Source organism: Sciurus carolinensis, chromosome 11 (assembly GCF_902686445.1).
Source record: "Sciurus carolinensis chromosome 11, mSciCar1.2, whole genome shotgun sequence".
In the NCBI taxonomy this organism is placed as follows: domain Eukaryota; kingdom Metazoa; phylum Chordata; class Mammalia; order Rodentia; family Sciuridae; genus Sciurus; species Sciurus carolinensis.
Genome location: NC_062223.1, coordinates 89,932,437 through 89,959,948, shown reverse-complemented (window position 1 = coordinate 89,959,948; position 27,512 = coordinate 89,932,437). Strand labels below are relative to the sequence as shown.

General features: G+C 37.1%; 1 long non-coding RNA gene across 2 annotated transcripts in view; it reads right to left on the bottom strand.

Annotated features, from left to right (window-relative positions):
• Positions 1–27,512, bottom strand: part of LOC124958604 (uncharacterized) — a 146,553-nt gene that overhangs the window by 82,584 nt on the left and 36,457 nt on the right. Inside the window, exons 5-6 of one of the 2 annotated variants that reach the window (XR_007103918.1) lie at positions 8,334–8,423; positions 2,665–6,684 (exon numbers count right to left, since the gene is read on the bottom strand). The exons of the other annotated variant lie outside the window; for it this stretch is intronic. This is a non-coding gene — a long non-coding RNA (uncharacterized LOC124958604). Of the gene's footprint in view, positions 1–2,664; positions 6,685–8,333; positions 8,424–27,512 lie in introns of those variants that run through there. 2 annotated transcript variants of the gene reach the window in all.

The window sequence follows — 27,512 nt, the reverse complement described above, 5'->3', positions numbered from 1 at the left end:
ACATATTATAGAAAGCTTTCTTACTTAATAATATTTTTGTAAAAATTAGATTTAATTGTGGTTAACTGAAAATTGTCAGGATATTTAAACAATAACCTCTTGGGATTTTGAACATTTCAGTCCTTATGTAGACCGTATCAGTTGTCTAAGTTTGAGGCTAAGTAAATACAATGTGTTTTATATTCAATGCTTGATCTTCTATAAGAATGAAGATGATTTGGTAGGAGTAATTGTTAATTTCTAGATGTTTACATCATAATGATTTTTATACAATTAAATAACTTTCATGTATAACTGTAAAAATAATAATCTGAATGGACTATTGGGGGGGTAACTGTAGGCATGACTGTAGCTTGACTCTCTGCTTCCCTGCTGCCATGAGCTGATAGCTTTCATTCATCACTTTACGCCCTTCTGCCATGATGTTCTTCCTCACCTCAGGCCCAATGCAATGCAGTTGCTCAACCATGGACTGAATCTTCTAAGCCAAAAATAAATCTTTCCTCTTCTAAGTTGTTCTCATCAAGTAGTTTGGCCACAGCAATGAAAAGCTAACACAAAAGTTAAGAGCTTTTCTTGAGGTTTTACACTTCATGTGGCAGAACTATAATGGAACTATAACTATATGAATCCATGAATTATGGATTTTTATATTCCACATAACTTCTGGGGAAAAAAAAGCAGCAATGAAATCCCTGCTGAAGTCTGGGAGCCTGGGGTAATGTCCACACATCCTGGCATCTTGCCTGGAACAGAGTTGGTACTAAATAAGTAATCTTTGAACTGAACTGAGGGGAAGTTAGTAAGACAGAATAAATAAGTAGGCAATAGTCAGTGTTCAGGATTAAGTACCTCAATCCACTTTTCTCCATCCTCACCATGCTTGTCTGAATCCCTGAAAAAGTCTCCTGATTGATCTGCCTTCTTCCAGTCTATTCCCATTGTCACCCATTCTCCATAAATGCAAACTGATCATGTCAAATAACTTATTTGTTCCCTTTGCTCTTGGAAAAAATTTTAAAATATCCTCCTGGCTTAAACGCCTCTTCATGATGTGATGCATTTCTTCCCCATCTTGATTCTCATTTCTCTTCCTCCTGTATATGCCACTCTGCATATTTAACATCCCTAAATCCTCAAAAGTGCTAGAATATTCTTCCCCCTGCTCTTCTTGGATAACTATTATTTTGATTCTTTTTACTAATTTTATCAGTTTCTATTGTTATCTAACAAATTACCACCAATGTAACAGCTTTAAACATCATAAACTTGTTACCTCAGTGTTCTATAAATGAGAAGTCTGGCACAGTTTGGCTGGATTTTCTTTTGGCGGTCATATTAGACTAAATCTTTGTACTAACTGCTGTGCTTATCAGGGGCATATGGTTCTCTTTTAGACTCACTGATTATTGGCAGAATTCAGCTCCTTTTTGGTCATAGGACTGTATTGTGGTCCCTGTTTCCTTCTTACATGATACGCTTTTCCTTCAAGCCAACAAAGATTCATTGAATCATTGTGTTTTGAACCTCTCTGGTTTCCACTTCTGTCTTCCTCTCCTTCAAGAGCTCATGCATTGCTTTAGTTCCACTTGGATAAACCAGGATACTCTCTATTGTAAGGTCAACTGCTTTGTAACCTTAGTTTTATCCACAAAGTTTCTTTGTCATGTAATATAACATTATCACCAGAAGATGAAGGTCACAAGGAGCCAAAATTCTGCTTACCCTGCTGATCACCTCAAGTTTGGCTACATGTTCCTCTTATAATACCCAAGCTCACTGATGTCTCTGCCTCCATTTCTAGACCACATGCTTCATGAGGGCAGTGGCTCCCTCTGGTTCATAAGTGGTACTGTGCTAGACCACTTCGTATCTGCAAATGAATGCATGTCATTAATTTCCAGGAATTCTGCAATCTGGTTGTTAAACATGGTTACGTTGAAATTCAAAACTTTTTAATAATATTTTCAGTGAGTAATAAATATGCTGAACTCATCACTTCCTTTTTGGTACTACAGTTTACCTACTCTATTAAATTAATTTTTCTTCTTTTTTTATTTATTTTTTAATTTTTTACAGACTGTATTTTGATTCATTGTACACAAATGGGGAGCATCATTTTGTTTCTATGGTTGTACACGATGTAGACTCATACCACTTGTGCAATCATACACACACATAGGGCAACGATGTCTGTCTCATTCCACCATTTTTCATACCCCCCTCCCTCCCACATTCCTCCACACAATCCAAAGTTCCCCCATATTTTTCTTGATTGTATCTTTATGGTAGAAATACTTTTTATTGATGCACTATGTCTTCTCAATTCCCTGTTTGGTGCTGTTATATTACATTGGTAACTTGCAATCAATATTGCAATCAATATTGGATGTCTTTGTACTACAAAAATCAGTAAATGCTAGTTGTTGACTTAATTTATTGTTTAGTTGATTTTCTAGACTTAAAAAAATCATAGTGAAAATGGTAACAATACAGATTAAACTTAAAGTGTCTCATGTGTGTGGCCATTACATAAAAACTTGAAGAAATGTTATTCTTCCAGTATGTAAAAGCCATGGCTCAGCAAAGAAACAGCTCCTATTATTGAAAAGTGAATGAAGTTACAACTAAATATCTCATTTTAATTTTATCTTATTCATTTATTTAAAAAATTTAAACAACAATCATGTGCAAACTGTATTCACTCATTAGTTAACAACTACAACTTGGCTAAAGATAAAGATTTAACAAAAACAAAAGAAAGGGGCTGGGGATATAGCTCAGTTGGTAGAGTGCTTGCCTTGCAAGCATAAGGCCCTGGGTTCAATCCCCAGTACAACGAAAAACAAGACAAAAGAAAATCTGTGGGAACAAATTGTGTATTTTGAATTTACAATAAAGAATAAATTTTATATTATATATTTTTCACATCAATATTTTTTCATAAAATATATATACATGTATTTATATACATATACATATGTTTTAACACCAGTCGTTAAACATTTACCAGTCCACCACTGAATATATTGAATATACTTCCAGAACATATTGTAATATCTAACATATAGCAAATGTTCAGTGAATATTTAGTGAATGAATAGGTAAAAGACATGGTCTACATGACAGGCCCGAGAACACAGACTGGGCAGAAGAAGCATTGATTTGGGGAAGTTGAGAGGATTCAAGGGCCAAGAGGTCAGCTGAGAATTTCTATAAGATTCAGTAGAAGTGAGGGAGTAGGGGAAAATTAAGGAAGTTCTAATGAGAGAGAGAGTCTTAGGAGTTAGAGATAATTAGGCACAAGGTGCAAGGCTCTAAACTATTCGTTCACTTTAATATTTTATAATTCCACAGCACTCATTTATCCTCATTTTATAGGCAAGGAAACTAGGTCAGTGAGGTTAATGAACTTTCCCAGATTCAATCAGTTAGCAGAAGGTAGAGGCCTGTGTGTTCTGAACCCAAAGCCTGAACACAATGACTCCACCATAATTGAAATGAGAGTGAGAATGAGGTTATGAGTAGTCACCACATCAGGCCTTGCTGCTTCGTATGTTCAGAGGGCCACAAAAGGTCACACCAGAGAACTTGTTAGAATATTGACTCTCAGACTGTAACTCAGTTCTACATATCAAAATGTCTGTTTTCTTGTCTTCTAAGATACCCTGAAATTTCCTATGCACCTTAAAGTTTGAAAATCACTGGCTTAAGGGGCAGATGTACCAGCAGATGACTATACTGCAGATGGTCATTATAGTTAGAGAAGTTGAGAAACACTGTTGAGGGCATTATAGGACTGAAGCAGTCCAATGTAAAGCAAGGGTGATTCTTCTAGTATGTGGCATGCTAAGTTTATCTTTAAAATTTTATAAAATACCAGAACATTGTAACTTAAAAACCAAATTCCAATACATGATCAAGGTTGAGAAGTTATCAGAAGTGTCACTTTAGTCATGCCACTCTTTTTAGATGTGCACAGTAACCCCAGTGATCAAAACAATGAAGCAAAATAACTAGATCTGATCTTGTATTTCACAGACTCCAGGAATCTTCCACCCAGGTTATGGTGACTCCTCCCCCACCATGCTGCTTTGCAGGCCGTGTTCTTTATTCACACAGCCTTGCCTTCTCAGGCCAAACAACGGGCCCTCCAGCTCTTAGGACTGCATATGTCACATGCCCTTCACCTAACACATCCTCTTTCCTCCTTACCACCAAGCCACATCCTTTCCTTCCTCCAGCCCACATTTATTTCCAGCTTTCAAAATGATTTTTAATGTAAGCCTTGTTTTCTGTTCACATGACATTACATTGCTCACCAGGATCAAATTATACCAAAGATCCTTGGAAACAAATTGTACAAAATAAACAGAAGGGAAGGTACACAGTTCTGCTTGTTCAAGTCAAATATTCTCCTTTTAAAAAAAAGCAATTGAAGCTGGCTTCCTTTATCTGCATTCTCTGCTGTGCAGTAATGATCCCAGGCCCACAAAAGAGTGCCAGATTCTCTCCCACATGAACTGCTTTTTCTCCAGTAATGGATTGTATTCTATTTGACCGCTGAGCAACAATAGTTGACTCATGCTGGCCAGCTCTCAAAACAGGTCTCGGAAGAAGACCAGAACAGAGCAAATTGATGCTTCTAGTTTTCCCTCAATAATCCCTCCCCAGGGTCCAGGTTTATACATGGGCTCCTGTTACCAACCTTACTTGATCTCTTTAAAGGGAACCTTGTCTCCATTTGGGTGATATGGTGGCTGTATGAGAAGAACAATAGGAGAACTATGTGTGTCACCCCTCATGTGATCCACAGACTGATGAGATCTTCTGGTTTAGTGACTTCCTCTCTACTCTCACCAGCTGCTGAGCATGTTGCCGTAACTCTGATTGGCGATGTAATTGGCTCTTTGAATCTTGCTCTATTCTTAACAATATTCCAACTTGTAATTAGATGGTGGGCTACATAGACTGCAAAGTAGTTCTGCTGAGTATAAAGGGAAATGTCTCCAGGATATTCTTTCATTGTAAAAATTCATTAAGGCATGCAAAGCAATTTTACTTATTTCCTCTTTTGTTTCTCAGAGAAAGGCATTTTGCAGGGAAAGAGGGAGAGGTGGCAATCATGGTGGTTTACAGAGATTCTAGATGAAAATGATGGAGTTGAAATATGACTAAAATAAGCAAAGAAAAATAGTCTCTAAGACAGGAGGCAAGCAAAATTTCTTTTGACATTTGAAAGGGTTTAGTTGAATTTAGGCCCTCACTTGCACTGTTAAAGTTTCCAGTGTTTAGGTTATACATTCTAGGAACATAGATACTCATTCTCATATATTATGTATGCACACATTCAATCACTAATTAATTCGTGTATTCAATAAACTGGATATCTGAAAAAGAATAACAGGTTCAGGCAAACAAATAAATAAGACTTATTCCCTCACTTTAAGAGGCTCAGAGTCTAAAGGAGCAGAAAGGTGTATATCTGAACACATACATTCTCTAAATTTTTTTTTCAGATGCTAAAATTGAAATCTCTAGAAAATACAATGGGAGCTGAGGACACATTATGAGCAATCTATAGGGGTGGCAGCAGCTGGGTGGGAAATTTTTCTTCAAGCAAAGGAAGAAAGAAAAGGAGGAAATTCTGGTGGTGGAGGGGGAAGCTTCAGGACCACTTTTGTATAATCAAAACTGAATGTTCAGACTTTATATCTTTCTCTGTCTTGTACATGAAGCCAATATGTCAACTGGGGTGACTTTTTAGCTTAACCTAATACTACTAAGAACTCCCGTCCTGTAGTCCTCCTCCTTTCCAATGGGCCTCCTGGATGGCTCCTAGGAACCCTGAATTCTTTGCCCACCAAGAACAGTAATGCAGTGCTCTCCTGCCACAATCCTTAAATTCACTTCTAGGATATTTTTGTTTATTCATGATCCCCCATTGTATGAGTAACCCTGGGATGGTGCTTTTGTTCTCAGAAGAAATTATGCCTCTAATACAATCTGCTTTTCTTAGAAAGTAGTTATGGTTTTATATAGTTATCTCCTCCTACAGTACACCCAGCACCCTTCAGATTTGAGGATAGCATCACTATTCATTAAACCCCACTTACTTTTCTTCCAGCTTTTGTTCTGGTTTTCATCAGAACTTGTTTGCAAGCAATGCAGTTTTATTACTATACAGCCATGCCTCAAGTTGAACTCCAAACATTGCTAATTTGGATCATGATTTTGTTAAATTTGGGTGTTAAACCTCTAAAAATCCAAACATCCCAGAAACATGCATTTTTTCACCAATATGATGTTGACAGTGCACCAATATGTTAAAAATTAAATTGGTGAAAATAAATACATATGTCTCATAATGTGTGCTCCCGGCTCCCATTGTATTTTCTATAGATTTCTGTTTCAGCATCTGGGTTCATTTATTTATTCTATAAACATCAATCACACACCATACATGAAATGAGTCTTCTTTCTGCTCTGAAAGAGTTCACAGTAAAACCAAATATAAATTCGAAAATGCTTCAAGAAAAGGCAGCATTTTTGGAAATGTTGAGTGTCCTCTCAAGGGAATGACTTTAATGAGACAATCTTCTTTTGGAGCCTATTTCCCAGTCCATTAGTTAGAACATTATTCCTATGCTTTGCAGTTGTTCCTCAGACTGTATGCTCCATCTCCTAGGATAAAATGACAATAATACAGGAATATCTTGTGAACGGAGAAAAAAAAAAAACAGTTGTAGAATTGAAAGGTATAGCTCTCCCCTCCCTCACTATGACTGAGAAATTCCTCCTCCATGGAGGAGGCCTAGAGTATTACATGTGTTACATTATATTACAATGGTGGGATTACTTGTCTGTTTCTTCTCCTAGATGTTAGTCCCTGGAAGGTAGGTTATAATTTATTCAAATTCATTTGCTAGTATAGTACCTGCAACTGTCAGGGAACTACAGGAGTCTTAGAAAAGAAAAGGAAGAGGAAGGAAAGGAAAAAGGGATAGAAAAGAGAAAGTAGTATGATTATTATTAGTGTAAGTGAGTTGCTTTCATTTGGTATCTAGGAGAATAACCCTTCAGAAGTCTGGTCAGTCTTACAGAGTTTGCAGAAGGCTCAGCACAAGGATTTCAGTCATCAGTTCAACCCAGGTGAAGATAGTATAAGCCTCTAAAATGAGGCTGTTGGAGCTGGCCTTAATGCAATCTGATTAGAGTCCTAAGAAGCAGCAGAAATGTGGACAGAGAGAGAGCAGGATACATGCACACAGAAGAAAGACACAGGAGGAAACAATGAGAAGGCTGCAATGTACATGCCAGGGCAGAGACCTCAATAGATGCCAGGTTTTTGATATCTTGATCTTGGACTTTTGATCTTTTAAATTATAAGAAAATAAATTCCTGTTGTTTAAGGCACCACATCTGTGATATTTGGTTATAGAAGGCCTAACAAGTAACCCACTTGGAAATAGTTCTGATCTCAAATAAAAGTCACTGAGACTAATCCTGTCTCTTCTGATAGCCAGCAAATATTAATTTTTAAAAATTTAATTTAAAATGCATAGAATGAGTTATAAAGCACAAAGATCTAAAACAATGTATTACAGGTAAAAATTAAAAAGAAATCTTCTTGTGTGCTCCTGGTTAAATCTATCTTCGGGGGAATCTAAGTTTTCTCATTTCTGAAATAAGACTTGAAAAGATGATTTATTTTATCCTTTAAACTTTAGGAGCTTGTAATGAGCTGTGAAGTATGTTATCAATAATGCTGCTGTTGATGATGATGGAAGGTGAAGAGATTCTTACCAAGATTTCACCAGCCATGTATAAAGTATCAGAAAATCTAACAGTCAGCAGATGGCATGTGTTTGCATTGACTTGAAGATGTGATTAGAAATGAACATTTTCAGTTTTAAGTGATAAAGACTTTGAATCTGTTATGCAATTGCATTTAATTATAATAAGCTAGGTTGTGCTACCTTAAAACAGCATCCAAATTCAATATCCAAAACACAAATGCTTTATTCTTTTACACATTGTCTATGTGAGGTCAGCAGGGTTTTACTATTCACTCAGGGACCCAGCCTGATGGAGGTTTAATCTTTAATAATTACTTTGGCAGGAAACAAGATGACTCTTAAAATTCCTATTCAGGAGGCAAGATAGCATAGTAGATGAAGGAGGCATTTCCCTACATAATAACTGCTTCATAATGAGGTGGGTGGAGTGTCTAAAGAAAACCATTTCAAATTATCATTTGTTTAGTCAGAGTTTCAGAGAAGCCCAGAGAATCTGGGGTAGTGAACAGAGGATATGAGGAAATACAACAGTACCTGGCAGCAGCAGCAGCAATGCGGTGTCTTCACAGAGACAGGCAATACAAAGGGAAGGAGAAACACGGCAGAAAAATTCCACACAAACACCTGTGGAAAGGCAGTCTGTTACCTAGCTGATACAAAGATAGCACAGCAAGCAGGGGTTTAAAATGGGCTTCATGTTTTCAACTTTTAAGTGAAGAATAGAGGTAAAAATGCAGCTCAAGGAGTTCATGCCAAATCTTGTTCCTACGGGAACCCATGAGTCCTTGGCAAATCTTTCCACTCTGTCTCAGCCAGGGTTTACTCCATGCCCTAAACAGTTAAAGATAATAATGGATCCAGGGGGATATGACAGAAGTTGAGAGGAGAATGCAATCTGTTCTCCCTTTGATCATTGTGAGTGAAAGTCCTGCAGAAAAGTATTGGAGGAAATTGATCAACTGGGTGGGATTACATTTGGGGATGGATAACTGGAAATTCATAATTGGTGAAAACTGCCATGAACCATCCACGCAGAGAGGTCTGTTCCCTGGCCCTGCAAGTAGAACTCTGGTGAGATGTTGGAAACTCAGATGCCTAACCAAGATTGACATCTACTCAGCCCTCGGAGTACATGGATTTAATTGATCTGGAGTAGATACTCCAAAAGAAAGGGCTAAAATTCCATGTAAACTTGGCCCCAGCATCTGGGACTTCCCAAATAGAACTTATCACCACTTCCAATCAGGAAGAACAGCAATTTATGATGTCTGGACAAAATCCCAGAAGATGCTTGCAGTACCACCTCCCCTAAACTAGTGAGCAGAGAAGTTGAGAACTACTCCAGTCACCTACACTCCCATCCACTCCAACAGGCAGAGTGGTGAAAATCACAAACGGACCTTGGGTTACTGTCACCCACCCTTGACTTTCTCTGAGATGTGCAAAGCCCCAGAAGTAATGAACAGAAGGACAGTCTGGAATAGGATGTAAATACTCAACTTCAGCTACCTCAGTGTGAAAATTTAGCATTTTAAAATAAGATTTTTTTTCTCTTTTTATTATTGATATATTTTAATTGTTGTTATGTCCATATTTGCTGATTGGCTCATATATATATATATATATATACACACATGTTTCTGGGTTTCCCATCTTATCATTTCTTTTAATTAACCTTTTATTATCTCATTCCGTTTTTCTAAGAGTTAGTATTTTTGTTTGATTTTTGCTTTTATTGTTAATTTTTGGGTTTTTTTTCATAGCAGGGGTGTTGGTGGTGATATTCTCTACTTGTCTGCTTCTTTTATTACTCTCCTCACCTCTCTCTTTTTCTAACAGCAAAATACCTTGCTCTCTCTCTCTTGTACTTGTTCACTTCCTTCATGCAAAGCCTTGCTTCCACCTTCTCTCCTCTAACTTTTTGAATATCCCAACCTCCCTTTTACTTCATACCCCAACTTTTCTACTCTTAATGAACAATATTTTTAGCATCCATTTAACACATGTAGTTTATCCCTTTGGGGAATGGAATAAGGTGGTTCAGAAGAAGCCAAACTATCACATCAACTCCCCAACAGTGAATCAAATCAGCAGTTGAGCACCAGCAAGTTGAATCTACACATCTGAGAATAGTGAAGAACTCTTTGACTTGAAATAGGCAGTCTGAGCTCTGTGATTAGGAACCTGGCTGACACTGGGGAGTGGGAAACTGAGACCAATTAAATTCAGACCAAATCTTGTGAGCCTGAGTCATCTCTTCCAAGCCTAGAAAGGGCTGAAGGATAGGGTGACATGTTCCACTCTCCTCTCCCAGCAGATAGTCTGAGACTCCAGAAAGAGGAGGAAGCATCAGAGCTGCCCAGCCAAGAAGGGAGTGAAACCCTTAGTGAAACTGTACAAAGACTCCCCTAACAAGTTTGACCACTTTGGGTCAGAACTGAGAGTGAACAAACTGTACAATAACTGAAACTCCAGAAAGTAAACTATTTCAAAAACCTGAACAAGAAAATCAATCAATTGATCAATCAACTCACTCCCAGAAAATGGTGGAGGGAAAAAAGCAAGTCTCAACTTCGCGGCCAAGACTCAAAGCTCTGTAAGAAAAACTCATATTTAGCTTAAAAGCAATTTTTACTTTCTTTATTATCTAACTTAACCAATTCAAGAAGTTCACTCCAATTTAGCACTTATATTAGTGGATTGTTGGAAAACATTGTTAGTGGGTTTTAAAAAAAGATTTATTAGGATAAGGCATTGTTCTGAAATTGTAATTACTGGAGATTAGTACATCCTTTCAATGTTCTGTTAGATACTGGACATCATAGTGAGTTCAGACTGAGTGAAAATATTAATACCAAGATATTTGCCCAACTCAAGGCACATAGTAAATAAAAAACAGGTGATTAAAGAGTTCCTTATACAAAATTAGAAGAGATAATTATGCTAGAAGATTGGTAGAAATACTGGCAACATGCAAAAGCAAGGGAACAAACCACTGCAAATAATTAATACCTGACCCCACCACACTGGAAAAATGCCAGAAAAAGAATTTAGAAAGTTGATAATTAAAAGGGTCAAATGAACTAAAAGATCATCTAAGGAATAAACTGAGAGAAAATATATAAGAAGTGAAATAACATTTCAATAAAGATAGAGATATTCTGAAAAATAACCAAACAGAAATCTAGGAAATGAAAGACTCAATAAACCAAAATAAAAATTCAATCAAAAGCACAATCAATAGATTATATTACATTGAAGACAAATTCTCATGTCTCAGAGACAAAGTATATAATTTTGAAAATGAAAAATAAAGAAAAGATGTCAGGAGACCAGGACTAGAATTTTCAAGAAATCTGGAATAACATTAAGAGGCCTATCTAAAAATGATTAGAATAGCCAAAGGTAACAAAACACAAAGAATGCACACCATTTTAATAAAATAGTATCAGAAGATTTCCAAACCTTAATAATGAAATAAAAATCCAAATACAATTGAAATTTAAAACTCCAAGTAGACAACATCAAAAAAGATCCTTGCAGACCGGGTGGGTGGTGCACTCCTGTAATTCAATGACTTGGTAGACTGAGGCAGGTGAAGTGTAACTTCTGTACATATCTGGACAATTTAGTGAGACCCAATTTTAAAATAAAAAATAAAAATTGCTGGTGTGTATCTCAGTGGTAGAGCACCTCTGGTTTAAATCCCTAATTCCCTCCCATCCCCTGCCAAAAAAAAATCTCTCCAAGACATATTATAAGTAAAATGCCTAATATATAACAAAACTGATAGAATTCTAAAATCCATGGAAGAAAAATGGCAGGTCACACTTAGAGGTAAACCAATTAGAATTTCTGCTGATTTCTTAGCCCCATCCCTAAAATCCAGGAAGGCTTGGAATAATATATTCTAAGCCCTGAAAGATAACAGGGGCCAATCAAGACTGCTATATCCAGCAAAACTATCCAGAATTCTTCAATTAAAAAATGTCCAAAATAAGTAGAAACTAAAAAAATCCATAAGCATGGAGTCAGCACTATAAAACATACTCAATGAAATATTTCACACAGATGTAGTAAAAAATAAGTATCAGAGTCAGCATATCAATGAATATCATTAGAGGAATAGTCAATTAAAACAGACATGTAGACCAATGGTACAGAATAGAAGACACAGAGACAAAACCACATAAATACAGCTTTCTCATACTAGACAAAAGTGCCAGAAACATTCATTGGAGAAAAGGTAGCCTAGTTAACAAATGATGGCAGGAAAATTAGAAATCCACACATAACAAAATAAAATTAAACCCCTATCTCTCATCCTGCACAAAAATCAACTCAAAGTAGATCAAAGACTTAGGCACTAGAACAGAGACTCTGCACCTAATAGAAGAAAAAGTAGGCCCAAATCTTCACCATGTTGGCCTAGGATCTGACTTCCTTAACAAGACTCCTAAAGAACAAGATTTAAAATCAAGAATCAATAAATGGGATGGATTAAAACTAAAAAGGTTTCTTGTCAGCAAAGGAAATAATCAATAATGTAAAGAGAGAGACTACATAATGGGAGAAACACCTCAAATAGAGTATTAATCTTCAGCATATATAAAGAACTGAAGAAACTTAGTACCAAAAAAAAAAAAAAGATAACCCAATCAATAAATGGGCTAAGGATCTGAACAGAGACTTCACAGAAGACAAAATACAATTGATCAACAAATATATGAAAAAATGTTCAACATCTCTAGTAATTAGAGAAATGCAAATCAAAACTACTCTAAGATTTCATCTCACTCCAATCAGAATGACAATTTTCAAGAAAACAAGCAACAATAAGTTGTTGGAGAGGATGTAGGGAAAAGGTACAATCATACATTGCTGTTGGGACTACAAATTGGGGCAATCATTCAGGAAATTCCAGTATGGAGATTCCTCAGAAAACTTGGAATGGAACCACCATTTGATTCAGTTATCCCACTCCTCAGTCATTTGACCCAGCTATCCCACTCCTCAGTTTATACCCACAGGACTTAAAATCAGCATACTACAATGAGGCAGCCACATCAATGTTTATAGCAGTTCAACTCACGATAGCTAAACTATGTAACCAACCTAGGTGTCTTTCAACAGATGAATGGATAAAGAAACTGTGGTATATATACACAATGGAATATTACTCAATATTAAAGAAGAATGAAATTATGGCACTTACTGATAAATGGATGGAGCTGAAGAATATCATGCTAAGCAAAGTAAGCCAATTCCCAAGAAGCAAAGGCAAAAACGTTTTCTCTGATATGAGGATGCTAATTCACAATAAGAGAGGGGGGCTAGGGAAGAATAGATTTACTTTGCATTAGGTAGAGGGGAGTGAAGGGAGGGAAGATGCATGGTGGTAGGAAGGATAGTAGAATGAATCTGACATTATTACCCATGTACATATATGACTGCACAACTGGTGTGATTCTGCATCATGTACAACCAGAAATATGAGAAATTATACTCCATATGCATATGATGTGTCAAAGTGCATTCCACTGTCATGTATAATTAATTAGACCAAACAAACAAAAAAAGAGCCAATGTCATAATTCAGTAGAGACAACACTTCTGGATGCCCATAGAAACAATATAATGTATCTTGAAATCTGAATTCAAGAAGACACTCAATTTTGCAGCATAAAATATATATTAGTTCTAGAAATATCTAGGCAAGCAGCCCTCAGAATTGTTTAATAGAAGCATTGCTATGAATGCCTACTGAATGCAGTCCCCTGCCTGACATTTTCCAGGCAGTATCATGTTTGGGCTTCTTCTCAGCCTTGAACTGTGATGTTCAGTAATGATGAGCTATTCCTCTAGGTTTTCAGGGCCAAGACTGATGGACATTTGACATGAAACCATTCTCCCTCTACTAGAAAATGTGAGTTGGATCAATCGACATTTGTGGCTATGATCTAGACTACAATGTCAACCTCCCAAAAAATTACTTAGGTAAGTATTAGCATGGAAAGATTATAAAAGTATGAGATCATCTGGTCCTTTTGAATTATTGAATCACATCCACAAATTATCAACTTTTCCAGACCTTTGAATTCACCAGTTTCCATACTTACAGGGAATGACTATTCTTTTAGTAAGAATTTGGTAAGGAAAAGAAGAAAGAAATCTCAACCAGAGAAGGGCCTAGAAATGTATGTAGGGGATATTTGAATATACTATTTGATTATAGATACACAAACACATACACACTTTGAAAGTCCAAATTTTCACAATCTGTTTTGTAAAAAGAACAAGTGAATTTGTTGACTAATTATTCTAACAAGGGAAAGAGAGTCTTCTCTGCTCATTAATAATCCCCTGCCATAAGTGTTTATTGGTTTCATTTTATAGATGAAGACACTGGGGCTCAAAACAATCAAATCATCAGCTCAAAATCCAAAACTGATCTTTCCTACTCCTTCTCACTTTCTACATCCTCATCTCCCTTTTTATTTCTTTCTATGTACATCTTTTTCTCTTTGCTGCAAGAATTTCAAAACCCAGAGTCAGGGAAGTCCCCGATGGGCTGCATTTCCAAGATGCAATGACACACACATCTTCGGGCTTTCCCAGGCTCTTTGTTTGCTTACTAAGTGACTTCTTGTTAATTTTTGCATCAGGACTTACACTTTAAAACAAATTGTGGGACAGTGAATGGTTTTGGTCACATAAGGAATCCTTCAGGGTGAGAGTGAGGCATTTTAGCAAATGAGAGCATCAGCGAAGACTCTTGGGGTCCTTGAACTCAGACCATCACAGCATCAGACTTCTTGGAGGGGTGGCCTTGCTCTGCCTCTTTCCCTTTAGGCACCAACAGTTGGCCATGGGAAGGTGGTCATCTTTGAGAAGGCCTCATAAATCAGGAAATTCAAACCATAGGAATGTTATAAAAATACAGGGTATTAGGAGAATGCCTTCTGACATTTAATCCAACTAGTGTTTTAAGAAGAGAGAAAATCTAAGAGCTCCTGTTCATATAGACTCACAGATGAGTCATTTACTTTCTTGTTTTTTTCTGTCATTCATTTAGCCTGAGGTTATCCTCTAAATTAAAACTCTCACAGATGTTTCCAGAGTACTGCACTCTTTCACTGCAGCTTGCTGAATTTCCATCTTGTATAGAATATGATCTGCTTCAGTTGGTATTCGGCAGCATTTGAACACAAGACTAGCCAAAGGATAATTAAAACTGCTTAGAGGCAAATAAGCAGTTAAAGACATGCTCTGCAAAGGAAATAAATGCCTACCAGAAACTGCTCTATAATTCAGTTAATGAAATTCAGGAAAACAAATAGAAACTACTTCCCAGCAGGTTCTGATCCTGCTGGGAAGGACCCTTACTTTCCCATGGCTATTTGGCACACTGGCAAGCACTAGAGTTGAATTTCTCTGTTGGTACTTGTCCTGTCTCCTTTTCTCTCTCAGTGTTGCAATTGGCTTACCTAACTAAGCCTCATCACCTTCTTAAGCAAGCATAGTGGGAATTTCCATCAAACATATTTGTAGTGCGGATCTTATGTTGGTCATTGAATTGGAAGCAGCTCTAAATTGTCTAATGAATGGAAAACATATTTTAGCCCCTTTCATGACCAATTCCTTTTTACTCCAATAGTTTAATGTTTAACTATAGAGACTTGTATTTAGAATACCCCATTTTTCTGAGAGTCCATAGTTAGCCCTCTGGGTCTGTGGTTTCCAAATCCATAGATTCTCTATTCATGAATTCATCCGGAGGTCAAAAATATTTTTAAAAAACATAGTGCCTGTATGGTACGTGTACAGATTTTTTCTTCTCTTCATTCCCTAAAGAATACATTATAGTATCTATTTATGTAGTATTTACATGTATTAGGTATTATTACTAATCTAGAGGTATTTAAAGCATATGAGAAGGTGCATAGTTTTATACAAATGCAATTCAATTTTACATAAGAAAACTGAGCATCCACACATATTGGTGTCTGCAAAGGACCTGGAATCAATCCTCAATAGATAAGGATAGCAAATGGTACAAATAAGGAGCTAAATCTGATAGAAGAGATTAACAAATAGATAAAGAACTGGAAATGGATAAGAACAGAAAATGTAACTCTTCCAGTGGTTCCTCAGTAAATGTCTGGGTGCTGAGCACTGCAAGTTTTAACATAGCTCAAAAATTTTCTGTAGAATTTGCCATGATCCATTGTAATAGCAAAAAGATACAAAAAGGAAAAAGACCCAGTCCCCAGTCTTGTGTTCTTCATAGTCTGGTGGAGGAGAGAAGTAAAATAATTTGCATCTGTCCTGGTGACTCCAGGAGGCCTTAGAAAGGAGTATGAGGTGGTCTGGTGCTTCCCTGGTGCTGGCAATATTGTGCTTCTAATGCAAGCATGCTCAGTTTGTTCATATATGTGCACCTCTCTTTATGTATTTCTGAATGCACCTTGTGTGTACCCCATACATATTTTCTATATTTCATTTATTATTTTAATAAAAACATGCTTGAATGTCCCTTAGACTAATTGCATAGGTTGGGTTTTAAACCTCCGATGTTGATTGCAAAAGTCATCCAAGTGATATTTACTACGGGACCATCTTAAATACCTTTCCAGACAAAGGTGATAAAAACAAGTGATCAGCAACCCAAACAAACTAAGTTTCCTTAGTCAAGTGCTATTGTTTGCCAGGCACTGGAACAGCATTGATCAAATTTACAGTAAAGGAGAGAAGTTTCTTGGTCCCCACAGCTCTGAAACTTGGATTCAGGAATACTTGTGTTGTACTTCCAGGCAAGAGATTCAAGGTGGGTAGGAGCTGATGAAGAAAGAAAGATGAATTTGAACATATTTAGATAAATATGAACTTTCTAGCTGATTACTCAACCGCACTTCTTGCTCTTGAATTGTGTCCACCTTCTTCACACATGTATTCACCCCTGAAAGTCTCCAGAGGGTGGTTAAGTTTCCCCACCAGTTCTAGGTTCTTCTATTTCCTTCTGCATTTCAAAATTTCAGGTCAGCATCAAGCTCTATGAGGAATCACTGGGAAACCTCCCAGATCTCCAAGCAGCTATTCTGCGGTCAAGAAAATCTCTAGACTAGGTTAGGTAGTGACCACATCAATAAAACTAAACATCAAAACTATCTTCTATTATAGGAAGTGCGGAAAGGTAGAGAATCCCTCATCAACCTTTTAAGTTAAAAGTTAGAACTATAATCCTCAAAACAAAGGAGTAATTACAAGAGTTATAACCAGTTTTTACTGTTTCTTTTTGGTGCTAGAGATCAAGCCTCACACATGCTAAGTGAATGCTCCACCATGAACTACACCTCCAGCTATTTACTCTTTTATTTAAAGTGGTGGCTCTACTTCTACCTTAGGAATTATGACATCGATCATATCTTTGTTCCTGTCTACTGAACTCTGTATCCATCCTGCCTCCCTCCTCCAGCCATCTCCTCTGTTATCATGTCATGTTGCTGTTCATAATGCTGTGGTCACCAAGACTAAGCAGTAGTGGTGGAGTGACTTTATCTACTCATCTTATATACTCAAGTGTCAGTCACTCAATAATATGGGCTAAATGATGAAGAAAATATGAAGATAAAATTATACTAGGCTAAATATATGACCTAAACCATATGAGTTAATTTGCTTTGCTAGAAAATTAGAGCCTTCTGTAACATGTTAAAGTTAGAAAAGATTTTGTATACTTTTTAGCCCAGCATCCTCATTAAACAAGATTGTGCAGATACCCAGAAAAGTCACAGACAGCCGAGTGAGCGCCAGGTCTAGGCCTCCCTCCAGGAGCCTTTCACCACCCCATGAGTGGTCTTTTCAGATTAACTTCCCATGCTCATCACTTGCAGCTACAAGTATTGCCTCAACCAGTCATCCGAAATGTTCTCATGGCTTTATTTCCAATTTTTTTCCAGTTACATAATTTAATGATTTCTTTTCTATCTCATGAATCAGACTATTCTCATGAATATTCACCTGTAGTGACCTTTTCTCAACCTTCTAGCTATTTCTCTTTTGTTTTAAATTGTTTCTAGGTTGCCTGAATTCCCACCATTCTTTTCATGTTTAAGAGGGCGGGGGGGCAGGGGGGACTGTGCATGTAAAAGAGGGATTAGAAACTGTCCTTAAATGTGATGTGAATTAAGGCAGAAAAAGGAAGAGAATTATCCCAGACTAGTGAGGAAATTAACCAGAGCCTAGAATATGCTAAACCAGACAGGAAACACTTGAGAAATTCAAAGAGGTCCCAAAAGAAAAATTTGACAAAGGAAAAAAAATAAATGGACAGGTCTTATCTGGATATTATTCTAAAAGGTAAGCAATGTAAAAGTTAAATAAAGTCTACAGTTGGTAAACTCATTCAAACATTCATTTATTCAGTTTACATTAGGAAGTCTATTTATTTTTACCAAACTTCATAACAGATAACTGAGCTATAGTGGAAAGAAACAACCTCTCCTTTAGGGAGTTCATGTTACAGGACAAAGTATTAAAGAAAACTTCTCAAATTTTTTGATGTTGAACAGGGTCAAGGTTTAGGGTTAAGGGTGTAGCTCAAAGGTAGAGCACTTGCCTAGCATGCATGAGGCCCTGGGTGCAGCATCCAGCACTGCAAAAATTATAGAGAAGGGGACTCTAGATTGATTTCAAATTTGTCATAAGGGCACTCACTTCAAAGAAAGCTAGTTCAAACCTTGCTTCTCCTAAGAGAACATAAAGCAAACAACTAATTTGAGAAGAAAATAACTATAAAATGTACATGTTGTTGCATCACCACAAAGACACATGATCAGCGTCCCTGTGGGGAAAACTTGTATAATCTTCTGTTGTCCACCACAGCCTACATGAAATGTTTCTCTTAACATACAAATCTCTTCACTCTGACTTTGATCATCAGGTACTTATCACTACCCTGCTAGTTGTAAAATTACTCTCTGACCAGAGAGACCTGGGTTCAATAGCTGCCCCACCATGTAGCCAGCTTTGGATGTTGAAAAAGTTATTAAAACTTTCTGAACATCTGTTTTCTCATTTCTATTCTATAATGGAAATAATTTCCCACCTAATGGAGTTATTATGGAAATTATAGAAGATGGTTTATATAGCATATTACTGGCACAAAGTGAGTATCCAACAACTTGTAATTACCTTTATTATATCATCATTGTCATCATCACCAACATCATCATGTTTTTCCAGTCACTATGCATATACTCTGTACATTGAATGGAATAAAAATCAAAGTATATTAGGTTTGCTCCTTAGCTCCAAAACTTAGTGGCTATGAAATCAGGGAAGATTATTTAATGTTTTGACTTGAATTCCTCATCTATACAATCATATTAAAGGAAGAACTGCATCACAATGTTGTAGTGACAACTAATATAAATAACATGAATAAATTCTCTACTGCCACATGGTAGAAGTCCTCCCTCCTATAGTGACATTGGGACATCATCTTTACCTAATAGAATATATGATATTCTGGCCAATGAAGGAACATTCCTGCATTATAAGTGAACAAACTGGCATAAAATTCATCAGTTTGTAGGTGTTGTTAGTGTGAGTTAACTCACACTAGGGTCTGCTCATCCTAGAGAAGATCAGAATCTCTTATCAAGATTTCTCGATTTAAAAATCTCTGGACCCTTTTCTGTTTTAAACTGAGTAAAACTATCTTAGAAAGAAATGAAAATCAGAGTGTTTGTTTTCAGTGACAGAATTCCATGTTTTATATCTCAGAGGAGAGAAATGACAAGGGGTAGAAAGTTCCCGTAGATAGAGTTCAGTGGGGAGACCCACTTGGAGTCCAGTTGTGTGCTAAGCTAAGCATGAGAGTTTCTCACTGTTACCTGTTCTCATCCTCTGCCAGACGTGGTGCCATGATTACTCCAGGACAATTCTGCCTGAACTATCTGCTATTCTCTAGTGATTTTGTGATTCCTCATCTCTGTGCCTTTGTGATATCAGATCCTTCTACTGGAAGTTCCTTTATATAATCTTCCTCTTAGTTTCATCTATATCCACATATATTTTAAAACTCTACTCAAGTTCCTCTTCCTCTGGAAAGTCTCCTCTCACTCATCAGAGTTTCTTTGGCCTCTGTCTGCACTTTCACTATAGATATTCCAGGAAATACATTTTATTCTGTGTCTCTGTAAGTATTAAAACTCTGAATAGAGGCCCTTTGTTTTATTTCCCAATTTAAATTTTTGTTTGTTATTCAAGCTGCAGCTCAGTTCAAATAATAAAACTCAGCTCAACTGATAGAATCAAAAAAGTTTTTCTGGCCATCACTGGTTGGTCGCAGTCGCGGAGGTAGCCGGTAGGCACCCAACCCACCTGCCTTGCGGAGATAGGTGGCTGGCAGCCAACCCACCCAACCACCAGGCCAAAGTCAGACACCATCACTGAGCGACTCCCCCCGACCACCACGCCGAGGTCTGTCCCCATCGGGGAGCAAGCCGGCAGACAAGCCAGCCTGCCTACATCGAGGAGCTACCCAGAAGCTCTTTATAGGCTGGTGCAGGCATTTTGAAATATTCCTGAGGGTGTGGCCATCATCATTGGAAGGGCAGCTCCCTTCCTGATTCACCTACAGGTGGCTAGAGGACCTCTGACAAGACCCAGGAGTCAAGAAGAGGAGGTATTGAGAAACTCGGGACCAACTCAGAGCCACAGGGTGAATCTCTCCCACAGGTTGGGCTCCCCGGATGGGGCAGTAGTCACGAAATGCAGGGAACTTTGTGGAGAACAGTGGCCCAGTGAGACTCCCCTGCTGGAGCCGAGAATCCAGTCAACTGGGAGCATTGCAGAGGAAGGCCATAGGGCAAGAGGCTTCAACGCAGAGTGAGGGTCCGAGACCGAGGCGGTGGCTCCGGTCCCCAGGGAATGTAGCAGAGGCAGGCCACTCAGCGAGGGAGTCCCTCCCAGGGCCAGGCTCCCAGGCCAGGCGGTAGGTCAAGACCCCTGGGAACATCGCAGAGGAGGGCTTCCCAGTCGGGGTGGTAGTTCTGGACTGAAGGGAACGTCTTGGAGGAGAGCTGCTCAGCGAAACTTCCCCACCAGGTGAGTCTTCCCCGCTGGGCGAGGCTTTCCCACCAGGGCAGTAGAACCAGAGACACAGGCCCAGATCAGACGTGCTCCAGTCTGCAGTCTAGTCCCCCTTTGGCTGACCATCAGTCAACAAGTGGAGGCACCTCTGCACACTGACAGGGAATACACCCCACCTGAAGGCCACTACCCAGAGAGGGGCAACTTGCTACTGGAGCACTGCATTATCAAGTTTGCCAAGACTTCAGGCTACTGAAGGCTAAGAGGTGAGTTATTGGAAATCTACAAAGACAATATTAGTCAATAGAGGAAATATGCAATATCCCAGAGTTTCACTACTAGACGGGTAGATAACTGAGCAATATGAGAAAACAAGGGAAGAAAATGTCCCAAACAAACTGAGATGGTATAGCAATAAAATCTAATGACAGCATGGCAGAAGAAATGTCAAAAAGGGAGTTCAGAATGTACATAATTAAAATGATCAGGGAAGCAAACTAGGAGATGAGAGAGCAAATGCAGGCATTGAATGATGAGATGAAAGAGCAAATGCAGGCATTGAATGATAGCACCAATCAACAGTTAAAAGAGCAAATACAAGAAGCAAAATATCATTTCAATAAAGAGTTAGAGATATTGAAAAAAAAAAAAACAGAAATCCTTGAAATGAAGGAAACAATAAACCAAATTAAAAACTCCATAGAAAGCACAATCAATAGGATAGAACACGTGGAAGACAGAACCTCAGACATTGAAGACAAAATATTTAATTTTGAAAACAAAGTTAATCAAACAGAGAAGATGATAAGAAATCATGAACAGAATCTACAAGAATTGTGGAATATCATGAAAAGGCCAATTTTACTGGGATTGAGGAAGGCTTAGAGAAACAAACCAAAGGAATGAACAATCTATTCAATGAAATAATATCAGAAAATTTTCCAAAGCTGAAAAATGAAATGGAAAATCAAGAACAAAAGGCTTAAAGGATGCCAAATATACAAAATTACAACAGACCCACATCAAGGAACATTATAATGAAAATACCTAACATAAGAAATAAAGACAGAATTTTAAAGGCCGCGAGAGAAAAAAATCAAATTACACTCAAGGGGAAACCAATATGGATATCAGCAGAATTTTCAACCCAGACGCTAAAAGCTAGAGGGGCCTGGAACAACATTTTTCAAGCTCTGAAAGAAAATGGATGCCAACCAAGAATCTTATACCCAGGAAAACTTACCTTCACATTTGACAATGAAATAAAATCCTACCATGGTAAAAAAAAGCTAAATTACAAAAAGAAAGCCAGCACTACAGAACATTCTCAGCAAAATATTCCATGAGGAAGAGATGAAAAACAATGATGTAAATCATCAAAGGGAGAAACTACCCTGAAGGAAGAGCCAAATAAAGGAGAAACCAAGTCATGTCAAAAAACAAAAATGAGCCAAATGACCAGGAATACAAATCATATATCAATAATAATCCTGAATGTTAATGGCCTGAACTCATCAATCAAAAGACATAAACAGGCAGATTGGATTTAAAAGAAAGATCCAACAATATGCTCCCTGCAAGAGACTCATCTCATAGAAAGAGATACCCGCAGACTAAAGGTGAAAGAATGGGAAAAAATATACCATGCACATGGACTCAGCAAAAAAGCCAGAGTATCCATCCTCATATCAGATAATGTGGACTTCAAGCCAAAGTTAGTCAGAAGGGATAAAGAAGGACATTTCATACTGCTTTAGGGAAGCATAAATCAGCAAGACATAACAATCATAAATATCTATGCCCCAAACAGTGGCTCATCCATATACGTCGAACAAATCCTTCTCAATTCCAGAAATCAAATAGACCGCAACACAATAATACTAGGTGATTTTAACACAACTCTCTCACCACTGGACATATCCTCCAAACAAAAATTGAACAAAGAAACCATAGATCTCAATAACACAAAGAATAATTTAGACTTAATGGACATTTATAGAATATACCATCCAACGAAGAGTCAATACACTTTCTTCTCAGCAGCATATGGATCCTTCTCTAAAACAGACCATATTTTATGCCACAAAGCTAATGTTGGCAAGTACAAGAAGATATAGATACTACGTTGTATTCGATCAGATCATAATGGATTGAAATTAGAAATAAATAACAGAGTAAAAAACAGAAACGACGCCAACACCTGGAGATTAAATAATACACTATTGTATGATGAATGAATAAAAGAAGACATCAGGAAGGAAATTAAAAAATTCTTAGAGGTAAATGAGAACAAAGAAACATCATATTAAAAGCTCTGAGACACTATAAAAGCAGTACTTAGAGGAAGATTTATTTCATGGAGCGCATTCAATAAAAGAAGAAAAAAATCAACATATAAACGACCTAGCACTACAGCTCAAAGCCCTAGAAAAAGAAGAACAGAGCAACACCAAAAGCAGTAGAAGACAAGAAATAGTTAAAATCAGAGCTGAAATCAACAAAATTGAAACAAAAGAAACAATACAAAAAATTGACAAAATAAATAGTTGGTTCTTTGAAAAAATAAACAAAATTGATAAACCCTTAGCCACACTAACAAAGAGAAGAAGAGAGAAAACTCAAATTACTAAAATTCAGAATGAACAAGGAAATATCACAACAGACACAACTGAAATACAAAACATAATTAGAAGCTATTTTGAAAATCTATACTCCAACAAAATAGAAAATCACGAAGACATCAACAGGTTTCTAGAGACATATGAATTACCTAAACTGAACCAGGAGGACATACACAATTTAAATAAATCAATTTCAAGTAATGAAATAGAAGAAGTCATCAACGCCTACCAACAAAGAAAAGTCTGGGACCAGATGGGTTCTCAGCCGAGTTCTATAAAACCTTTAAAGAAGAGCTCATTCCAATACTCTTCAAAGTAGTCCATGAAATAGAAGAGGAGGGAACCCTCCCACTCATTCTATGAAGCCAATATTACCCTGATACCTAAACCAGACAGAGACACATCGAGGAAAGAAAATTTCAGATCAATATCCTTAATGAACATTGATGTAAAAATTCTCAACAAAATCTTAGCAAATCGCATACAAAACTATATTACAAAGATAGTGAACCATGATCAACTGGATTTTATCCCAGGGATGCAAGGTTGGTTCAACATTCAGAAATCAATAAATGTCATTCACCATATCAACAGACTTAAAATCGAGAATCACATGATTATTGCGATAGATGCAGAGAAAGCATTTGATAAAATACAGCATCCCTTCATGCTCAAAACACTAGAAAAAATTGGGGTAGTTAGAACATTCCTTAACATTGTGAAGGCCATCTATGCTAAGCCCATGGCCAATATCATTCTAAATGATGAAAAACTGTAAGCATTCACCCTAAAAACTGAGCAAGGCAGGGATGCCCTCTTTCTCCATGTCTATTCAACATTGTCCTTGAAACTCTAGCCAGAGCAATTAGACAAATCAAAGAAATTAAAGGGATACGAATAGGAAAAGAAGAACTCAAACTATCCCTATTTGCTGATGATATGATTATATATTTAGAGGAACTGGGAGATTCCACCAGAAAACTTTTAGAACTCATAAGTGAATTCAGTAAAGTAGCAGGATATAAGATCAATGCTCATAAATCCAATGCATTTTAATACATAAGTGATGAATCTTCAGAAAGAGAAGTTAGGAAAACTACCCCATTCACAATAGCATCGAAAAAAAATAAAATACTTGGGAATCAATCTCACAAAAGAGGTGAAAGACCTCTATAATGAGAACTACAGAACACTAAAGAAAAAAATTAAAGAAAATCTTAGAAGATGGAAAGATCTCCCATGTTCTTGGATAGGAAGAATTAATATTGCCAAAATGGCCATACTACCAAAAGTGCTATACAGATTCAATGCAATTCCAATTAAAATCCCAATGATGTACCTCACAGAAATAGAGCAAGCAATTATGAAATTCATCTGAAAGAATAAGAAACCCAGAATAGCTAAAGCAATCCTCAGTAGCAAGAGCGAAGCAGGGGGTATTGCAATACCAGATCTTCAACTCTACTACAAAGCAATAGTAACAAAAACAGCATGGTATTGGTTCCAAAATAGACAGGTAGATCAATGGTACAGAATAGAGGACACGGACACAAACCCAAATAAATACAATTTTCTCATACTAGACAAAGAAGCCAAAAACATGCAATGGAGAACGAACAGCCTGTTCAACAAATGGTGCTGGGAAAACTGGAAATCCATATGCAACAGAATGAAACTAAACCCCTATCTCTCACCCTGCACAAAAATCAACTCAAAATGGATTAAGGATCTCGGAATCAGACCAGAGACCCTGCATCTTATAGAAGAAAAAGTAGGCCCAAATCTTCAACATGTCGGCTTAGGATCAGACTTCCTTAACGGGCCTCCCTTAGCACAAGAAATAAAAGCAAGAATCAACAACTGGGATAGATTCAAACTAAAAAGCTTTCTCTCAGCAAAGGAAACTATCAACAATGTGAAGAGAGAGCATACAGAGTGGGAGAAAATCTTTGCCACTCATACTTCAGATAGAGCACTAATTTCCAGAATATATAAAGAACTCAAAAAACCCTACACGAAGAATACAAATAACCCAATCAACAAATGTGCTAAGGAAATGAACAGACACTTCACAGAAGATCTACAAGCAATCAACAGATATTTGAAAAAATGTTCAACATCTCTTGTAATAAGAGAAATGCAAATCAAAACTACCCTAAGATTCTATCTCACCCTAATTAGAATGGCAATTATCAAGAATACAAGCAATAATACATGTTTGCAAGGATATGGGGTAAAAGGTACACTCATACAGTGCTGATGGGGTTGCAAATTAGTGCAGCTACTCTGGAAAGCAGTGTGGAGATTCCTTAGAAAACCTGGAATGGAACTACCATTTGACCCAGCTATCCCACTCCTTGTCCTATACCCAAAGGACTTAAAATCAGCATACTACAGAGATGCAGCCACATCAATGTTCATAGCTGCTCAATTCACAATAGCCAGATTGTGGAACCAACCTAGATGTCCTTTAATTGATGAATGGATAAGGAAACTGTGATATATATATATATATGTATATATATCCACAATGGAATATTACTCAGTCATGAAAAATAATAAAATTATGGCATTTGTAGACAAATGGATGAAGTTGGAGAATATCATGCCAAGTGAGATAAGCCAATCTCAAACAACCAAAGGATGAATGATCTCACTGATAAGCGGATGATGACACATAATGGGGGCTGGGAGGCGGGCAAGAATGGAGGAAGGAGGGACTGTATTGAGGGAAAAGAGGAGTGGGGGGGAAGGAAAAAATAAGAGAATGAATCAAAAACTATTACCTAGGTAAATGTATGATTACACAAATGGTATGCCTCTACTTCATGAACAGAGAAACAAGATGTATCCCATTTGTTTACAATAAAAATAAATTTTAAAAAAAGAAGAAAAAAGTTTTTCTACACTAAACAGATAGGTTGGCCTAGTAATTTATAATTCCAGATTTTCCATTTACAAATTTCTATCTTGAACTGATCAGTCATGAACCTTGGGAATCTTTCAAAAAAAATTCATCTATAAAATGGAGGTAATATTTGTTTTAGAGAGAAACTTTAGATGTTCAACATAACATATGAAGAACAAAATTTTAGTGTGATAAATGCTCAAGAAGCTAATAAATCTAGTCAGGGTGGCACGTTCCTATAATCCCAGTGGTTTGGGAGGCTGAGACAGGAGGATCATGAGTTCAAAGTCAGCCTCAGCAACTTAGCAAGGACCTAAGGAACTTAGAGAGATACGTCTCAAAATAAAATAAAATAAGATAAATAAAATAAAATAAAATAAAATAAAATAAAATAAAACAAAACAAAATAAAATAAAATTTAAAGGACTGGGGATGCATGTTGCTCAGTGGTTAAGTGCCCCTAGGTTCAGCTCCTGGTATCAAAACAAAACAAAAACAAACCAGAATCTAATGATCATTTCTACTCTTCTCAGAACTGTTTTGGCATTTTCATTTCTTCAGTACTTTCAGATACTATTGCATTTTGCCTGGCATGATTGGTATGTGTGTTTGATCTCTCCCTGTCATTGGATTTGGAATTTTGAGTAATTATTCTGCCTTAAATGTCTCTGTCTCCTTGTGTGTCTGTGGGTTAATGCAATTCACTCATAGCACAAACCCAATAGCAAATGTGTGCTGAGGTTCTCATCAGGAAACAGAGCAGCAGAAAGAATTAAGATAATGTAAGAAGTACAAGAAACACAAACCTACAAGATATTATATAATCAAGCACAAAATATATCTTAGCAAACATTAAAGTACTACATAAACTGTACCATGTTAGATTAAATGATAAGATTTATTTGAAAAATATAATAAAATTGGAGTTAAAATTTTGCATGTTCTGTAATTACCAAAAAGAGTTTGTTTCATAATATCTTTTTCCATTGACTTCCTACTCCAAGAAGTGAGGCAGAATGATTTGCTGTCAAGGGAAATTAAGCTCATTGGTCATTTTCTACTAAGAAATTACATGATAGAGTCAAA